The sequence below is a fragment of the Cynoglossus semilaevis genome, chromosome 5 (genome assembly GCF_000523025.1).
Source record: "Cynoglossus semilaevis isolate Cse_v1.0 chromosome 5, Cse_v1.0, whole genome shotgun sequence".
Taxonomy (NCBI): Eukaryota; Metazoa; Chordata; class Actinopteri; order Pleuronectiformes; family Cynoglossidae; genus Cynoglossus; species Cynoglossus semilaevis.
Window position 1 is genome coordinate 2,099,995 of NC_024311.1, and position 8,557 is coordinate 2,108,551.

Below are 8,557 nucleotides of genomic sequence, written 5' to 3' on the forward strand. Positions count from 1 at the left end.
ACCTTTGTAAAGTACTGTATGTAAGACACAGCCATGAAGGGAACAGAGCCCTGGTGAGAAGTGACCCTTAAATCCCTCTGAGTTGGAATCCTCACTGTCCAACAGAGGTCAATTTCTGCTCTTTTTTATTTTTATTTTTTTTATTTTTTTTTTTACGTAACTAAAGAACCTTCTTGAACTCCTTCTGTGGTTCCACCATCTGATCCTTGTTTTAATTTCATGGCCATCTTTTTTCATATTTGTTGCTCCTTTTTTTTTGCGGTTCTTCACCAGTTTTTCATTGACCTCCTTAAGAAGGAAAGAAAATTATGTCTACAGAAGTAGCTAAAAAATTAGGCTGACTTTTACGAAGGGCTTGTAGTTTTTGGTTTTTTTTTTTTTGCTCTTATGTCTACAGAAGTAGCTAAAAATTAGGCTTACTTTTACGAAGGGCTTGTAGTTTTTGCCTTGTTTTCAAAAATGTAGATTGTTCCTTTATGAATATATGTCCAGAAAGCTTGACTTTCAAATCACACACAGTTTTTAAATTGCACTGTGCACGAAAACTAAGAGCCAAAACAGTAACTCAGAAACTAATGGAGAAACACTCTTCGGGATACGTCAATATACCATATTTATTCTTGTTGCCTTTTAAATTTAAAGGCTGCGAGAGAGAATAAAAAACACCCTCTCAAATGTTATACTCATTATTTTACTTTTTTAGTTGTTATGATGAAAAACACTTTTTTTTTTAAGACCACGCATGGCTTCCATTTGCTTTCTTGCTTTTTTTTGTGTGATTAAAGATACCCTGTAAAATCCATTATTTGGGGTCTCTCACCTACATAAAGTAGATATTAAATTGGGGCCCACCTCAGAGTCAGTTTTTTGGGGCTCTCTCTCACTATATTTATACCTTAAAAAAACCCTTGCAGGGACCTGCCATTTTACACAGATTCTGTCTGGCACAAATTGTCACTGTCACCATCAAAGGGTACTCTTTTAAGTGCTGTCTCCTCTAATGGTGTTCTGCTGGCCCGGCCACTGCCTGTGCACTCACGAAATGTGGACACAGCCGAGGCCGAAAGAAAGGAAGGTGTTCTACAAAGCCATGCCCCCCACTTTCCCAACCCAGCCCCCCCTCCCTCCTTCCTTCCTCCCTCCTTCCTTCACCACCCCAGGCTATTTGCTGTTCAATAGAGCAGAGGCTGTGACTTGTAGTTGGTGTATTTGGAGATTCAACACAATCTCAGGCCTCTCATTACTGTCTAATTAAACACCATTGACACCGTGCACTGTTGTTGCTCAGCATTGTACTCAAAATCTAGAGTGGGATGGTTCTTTTTTTTTCTCTCTCTCTCTCTCCCCACTCCAGACGGTTGAGTTTTTTTAGCAAGTGATTAGGACAGGGCCCTGTCGGATGTGGCTTACCGCCTCTGGTCTCTGACTCACGAGGATGCAGGTGCACACACTGCTAAACACACACACACAAACACACACACACTGAGAAAGGGGGAGAGGAAACATGCCAATTTGGTTAGTTAAAACAAGCACCCCATGTTTGTCAGTGTCGTCCCCCCTCCACCTCCCAGCCCACACTGATAGCTGAGGCCTCCATGCTACAATGTGCAACTGGTGAAAAGACCAGGGACATTCATTTGTATGAATTACTTCAACTGCTATTGTCTAACGGCTGTGTTCCTTGTGATTTATCTGAAAAGAAAAAAAGAAGAAAAAAAATCAAATAAAAATGCAATTACTAATAATATTCTTTTTCGTCTTTGTCTCAGTTGTTTTTTCTGAACATTTTTTTCTCTATCCCAAGGGAAATTTTTCCCTTATTTATGTTTTTTTGTTTTTTTTTAATGTTCTCTCATGCATCTGTTAAGCCGTGTTGGCAAGCAGAACTGCAGGATTTACAGCAGAGAGAAATAGAGGCATTTCAGACACACAAACACACACAATCTCTTCGCTGAGTTACCTGAATGGGGGCGGGTTGTCTTTAATTAGCGTGTTAACTGCACACATGTTTTATTATAAGGACATCCACAAAATAGGAATAAATCCCTAGTTGTGTTTTTTGTTTTACTTAAACCCGTCCCTAGTTTATATTAATCACAAAACATCCAAGACAAATGTAGGAACTGCAGAGAAAAGGCAGAAGTATAATGATAATAAAAATCATCACAGAAGTATAATGATAATAGAAATCAATAACATCATTTGGAAAAGTTTGGCTGGCCGGATTAAAAAGCCAAACGAGCCGCAACCGGCCCCCGGGCCATAGTTTGCCTACGCCTGCTATAATATGTAGAGTAGCAGACAGTACTGGTGGAGGAAGAACTTTATCATTGGTGTTGGATATAGAGGTAGTTTAACTTTATTGGTTATGAATTAATAAATATGATGATTGATGACTGGAATTGAGAGGTCTGGATCAGGTCCTGCAGTTCTGGAGTTCTGGAGAGAGAGGGTTATTGTCATGAATCTCCGCATGTCCCAGTCTGCTCCTCCACAGTGGAAACTTTTAAACCACCTGTGTTCAGTCACTCCTGCAGCCACGCCCCCTAATCAGCACAACTGCTTCCACCTGCTCCACCCAGTATATATCCACCTCCACACATTTCCCTTCCTTTTGCTCCTGCCCTTGTCGTTGCTCCCATGTGAACCTTTCAGCTCGTCTCTGCTCTCGACCTGACCTGACACCCGCCTGTCGTTTCTTGATCACTCGTCAACCTGCGCTAACTGCAGTGAGCCCGTTAGCTCCAGGAAAAGGCTGTGTTAAAACCAGACCTGCTTGTGCTGCAATTGGTTCCTCTCCCTGCCCGTGACAACGTTTCTCAGAATGCAGGGAACAAGAAGGTAAGTTTTAAAAATACATATGATCTTTGTTAATGCAAAAATAGGACTAAAACATTCTGACAGCACACAGACTAAATATTAGAACAACAAAAACATATATATTAATTTGAATTAACTCGTGGTTTGTACTGCCGACGTCTCGAGATTCATTACTTTTTCATCCAACTGACATTGTACCATTAGTTTTATGTGCGTAGATGAAAAGAAGAATCGCTACAGAAAGGAATTCATTTAAATATATCAAGGTGAATTATTTGTAGAATTATTTATTATTTTGAAAAAAAGATCAAATTAATTTTTATTCTGACCACACTGGGAGTGTTTCATCCTATAACCGGTGATACAGACCATTAGTATGCACCGGAGCAGGTTTACTTTTTCCTCTCTATTTGCCTCAGGGAAGATATAAATTAAAAGATGGCAGAGGTGCTCTTATAAAATACCCTTTCTGTGAGGACTACAAAAGGGCTACCTGCAATAACATCTCATTTGACCTGAGCGTTTCCTGTAATCTGATGTATATTACATATAAGCTAATAACTGCTTGGACGTCGTGTACATGTCAGCGCACTTCAACCCTAACCTCGCCCTTGTGTTTGTCAGTCAGCTTTAACTAGGATTTCAAGGTAAAATATGACTAGTTAAACTTTATGGTTGGGTCCAGATCATCACATTACATCTAATGTGATCAAATGGATTATGTAGCTTCCAAAACCAACCGAGAAGAAAATAATAATCATTACAAATGTATGCATATCAATATCATGCATTCAGCATGGCAAATTGAATTAGTGGTTTCAAAGGGACATGGAAGGGGGAGATAATGTATTTTTTTATTTTTGCATTTTAATAAAAGTCCTTGATCCAAATAAGAGTGCTAATGGGATTTAATTGAGAACTGTTCTGAATTGGACTGGCTCAAAATGGAAAGATCTTTTCAATGGGGAGAAGAAAAGGTATTCATCATATTCCATTGTCAAAGGACAAGGGCCCTCCTTTCACTTTTGCTAGTATTCAAGGGAGAACAGTAATAGTAAAAATGTGGGCATACATGTGTGTAGTAACTGGTCTTCTGGAGTGGGAGTGATTTTCAATCAGAATATTTTAAGGCCTGATTAGTGAAATAACAAGATCAGGTTAGTTTCCAAGCCTTTATTGCATCTTCATTAATGCTCTGTATTTTTATACTATCAGGTTTTCCCACTAGGTCTGTTAAAAGACGGCTAATTCAAGATGCTCAGTCGTAATAATCGGAGCTAGAAAGAGAGAGGTATCACTCCTGGTCCAGCTTAGCTTCAGCTCCCTGTTAAATCCACCGTAGACTTTAAAATTCTCCACCACCTTAAGGCCTGGCCCCATCATATTTAAATGATGTCATAAAACCCCACCAACCTAACGGATCACTTCACTGCAGGTCTACTCGCAGAGTGTATAAGGATAAAATGGGAAATTTGTCAAAGTTGGGTTTAAAACCTTTCTTTTTGATGAAGCCTATGTACAAGCCAAGATAGGGAAACCTGATTTGATCTATAATTAGCAGCTGCAGGCATAGACCGCATGGAGAACTCCCACGGTGTGCTAAGCACTCTTCCTCCCCAACTCTATGAACAAACCCACATACATTTTATTGTCTCTACTGTTACATGTAACCCTACTAATAAAGTTGTTTCTAATTATTTAGTATTTGGCTGGGGAACAGGCAGCACTGACCGGGACAGAAAAAAACTGAATAAGCTGGTCAAGAGGGCTAGCTCTGTCCTGGGCTGCCCGTTGGACTCGGTGGAGGAGGTCGCAAGGAGCAGGACACTTACAAAACTGTCCTCCATCACGAACAATCCCACCCACCCGCTGCACCAGACTGTGGAGGACCTGCGTAGCTCCTTCAGCGGCAGGCTCCGCATCCTGCATCCACAATGCAGGAAGGAGCGCTACCGCAGGTCCTTCCTCCCATCAGCCATAAGACTGTTTAACTCTTTGCACTGACTACCTGCACCCTTCACTGCCCCTTCACTGCCACTTTATTGTTTTCAATATGTATATTTTTTGTTCATTATGTATATTTTTCTAAAAGTTTACTTTAATTTTAGAGTACTTTCTGCTTTTTAGTTGTTTTACTCTTTTTTTTTTGTTAACTCCTTTTCTCTCTTTTTCTGCACTGCCACTTGCTACTGCACAAGTATGTTTCCCCCAAGGGGGATGAATAAAGCCCTACTCTACTCTACTCTACTCTAATCATGACTAAGCGATTAAAATCATTCCAAAAGGTTGGTGGATTTGAGATAGTACTGTGTATCTTGACCATTATTTGTTTTTAAATATTTGGTGAAGCCAATGTTTCCAACAGTACAGTCTACAGTCCTGGGTGTTAAGAGAAAAACATTTCCCCCCCAGTGTGTTTAAATAACGTGAGCATGTTATAGAGGAGGATGGTGGAATTGAGCGGTATACAGTGTGTGATACTCTGTTAAAGGGTTTAAATTTTACCTTTTCATTCATCTCACAACAACAAATTAACCGGATTAATACATACGTTGACATACGTATATATGTATGACCAGTATAGATAATGAGGGGGTCAGGTACAACTGACAAAGAAATAACAACTGAGGCTATATATATATATATATATATTATTTTTGTGAATTTTGGCTACATTAATAAACGTGTAGCCAATAATACACAATAAACGACGCCCAACGTGACTAGTTGGGCGCCTCACCTATCACCTACACAATGCACATATGGCAATGATCAGTTCAACAGAAATTAATTCCATCATTTGGATTAGTCACAAATACAAATGGGTAAAACACATACATCTACCTCCTGTTATTTAACTTACTGTTTTAACAACATAAACAAAGGAAACGAACAGAACGTGTTGTATAAGTCTTTGTTGTTGACAGTGTAATCTGTGTTATTACAAAAAAAGATCTGGCAAAGATTCACAATCAACACACAACACAATTAACACTTTGTTAGATTCACCGTCCATTAATAAAAAGTGTGATTTACTGCAGGTGACACCTTCCACTTTTCGAGTGATTTCTCATTTAAATGCTCACACCCAGTCACCTTTCAGCGTAACTGTGTGTTAAGTGTTCTCACTCCATACGGAATAGGAGGCAGCACAGTAATGGCTCCAGACAGATTAACTGAGGGGCCAGCTCACGTCAGTGGAAAGAAACGGCAGATGAAAAAGTCAATAAGCAACACGGGGAACTTAATATGAAGTAGACTTATGAATTCCGTCACATGGATTAGCGCTCCTGGCAAAGTGTGGGACTGACTGACACTGCTGAATCAATTCATAAATATCCAGCGTCTGGGGTTCGGGACACTAAAGAGCTAAGAGGACCTTTATCTAAATGTCACTTTGACTTTTAAACCACTTTTATTCATCTTTTTTTTTCTTTTTCTTTTTGTCATAGTAAAATGGCATTTTGGTTTTTCAGCTTTTACAGGAAACAAAGGCTTTTCAAGTTGTGCACTGTTCATGGTGGATAGGAATAACTTATTTTTATTTATTTATTTTTGAATGCTTTTTTCCAAACTAAACATAAATCTTTTAGTAGTACTAGACCAGGCTGCTTGCTAATATTATTTTGACATTTCTGAATGTGAGAGTCATTAAAAAATGTCTGTTAAAAAACATGTCAGATGAAACAGAAGAGCAATATCTAAAGGGCAGCATAATGACAGGATGTGATTTTGGTCAGAGTGTCATGGGGCAAAAGTTGAGTCGATAATGCAGTAACAGAATACCGCCGTAGGAAGGAACTCCTTAATACTGGTGCTACTGTATTTCCCTTTGACAGGGCTTCATCGCTTAAAACTTGCTGTAACTATTAACAAGTTGTACCATTGTTAACTAAGGCCTACAACCATGTTGTACATGTTGACAATGTATTGTGGTTTATATCAGGGATGCCTGGAACGCTCAAAATTTCAGGATCAAACACAACTAAAGTCCAATACCTTAGCCCAAATGTTCCACTTAACATGAGACTACAGACAAAGTAGAGCATTTGTAAGAAATACAACACATGGAAGGGTGAGGTACTGTAGTCCCTCCAGAGGTGGAAAGTAACAAATTACATTTACTCACATTACTGTAATTGAGTAGTTTTGTGAGGTAATTTTACTTTACTTTTAATTACAGTACATTTTGACTGAAGTATTTTACTTTGCTACATTGGAAAATAACCCGTTACTGAGTAAAAAAAAAGAACAAAACAACTAGTTGCAGTCTGGCTGTATGACTTGTCCTTTTTTGCATTAAGTTTTTAAAAGTAACTAAGTAACTTTTACTCACTGTTTTCAAATACGTATTTTTTTTTACTTTTACTCGAGTAGATTTTTATAAAGGATATATTTGCTTGAGTAGAATTAAAGTAAAATAAAGATACTTTTTACATAATGATTCATTCTTTTAGTACTTTTTTCCACCTCTGTGTCTAACTGTATCCAACAGTTAGATAACACTGTTGAGTGACAACTCAATGACCTTTTCTGTTTGTTTTTTTTTTGTTTGTTTTTTGTTTTTGTCCACTATAGTTACGTTTTACCTCTTGATATTGTTTTTCATAAGTGTTAAAAGTCCAACTCGGCATTACTACTTTTACATTTAACAGTAATGATAAGGTTCTTCCTACAACTGTGCTGTTTACATCATAACAGCTAGTGTGACTGTACTTTTTTATATTGTAGTGTTCTACTTACTGTATGTCTGCTTCTGCTCTCACTTTGTTTCCTCCCCGATTTTCCTACTCTCTTTGCCATGGCAGACGGCAACACTGCGTCTGGACCTGCTGGAGATTTTTTCCTGTTGAAATTGATTTTTTTTTTCTCCCCACCGTTGCCCAGATGTTGCTCAGTGTGTGATTTAATTTGATTTCTTTCAATATTTGTGAAACGTACTCTCCTGTACTTGTCATATAATCTCAGTATAACATTGACTGTGTATGTGTCCCTCCATTTTAACCCCTGTTATTTGGGGTTTTTAGGAGGCTTATTTCAAATGTATTATTATTTTAAAGACTGTAATTTAGACAAATGTGTTTTGTGAATTTGGGCTATACAAATAAATTGACTTGACCAGGGTTCACATCAGGCAGGGGCAAACTGTGGCCTGTTAGGCTTTCTGATCTGGACTACCAAACTTGTCTAAATTATATTATTAAATTATAATAGCTCATTATACTTCATTTCTTAATTTTGCCAGCATTTCCCCAATAGATGGCGCATTCAAGGGGGGTGCATTACCTTCTACTCCACTGTTTCGCTTTGCACTTTGTTTGACCTTCCAACCCTTCATCAAAATTGAGTCAAAGAGCAGAAAAGTGGACAGTGAGTGTTTAATAAGGAGTGTACAACAAAATATTTTTTCACTGAAGTCCGATCTATTGCTGATCTATGTCTGATATGACAAGAAACTTTTGTGGTTCTCCAAGAATACAATATCAGCCGTCACTTCGCCGATAGGAGCAGTAAAGGTTAAAAGCATTTAAGTATGGTGAACACTATGGTGTAATTTATCTTAGTTTACACCAGTGGTTCTTATATACTTTCCAGGACAGGAAGGGGACAGAAGTATTTCCACACCCGCCCCTCTGAATTGAAATTTTTTTGAGAACCTGATAATATGTATATTTTCTTACCTGTAAAAACAACTGTATGAGTTGCTGCCACCTAGTGACTGGAGGCTTGTTTATCG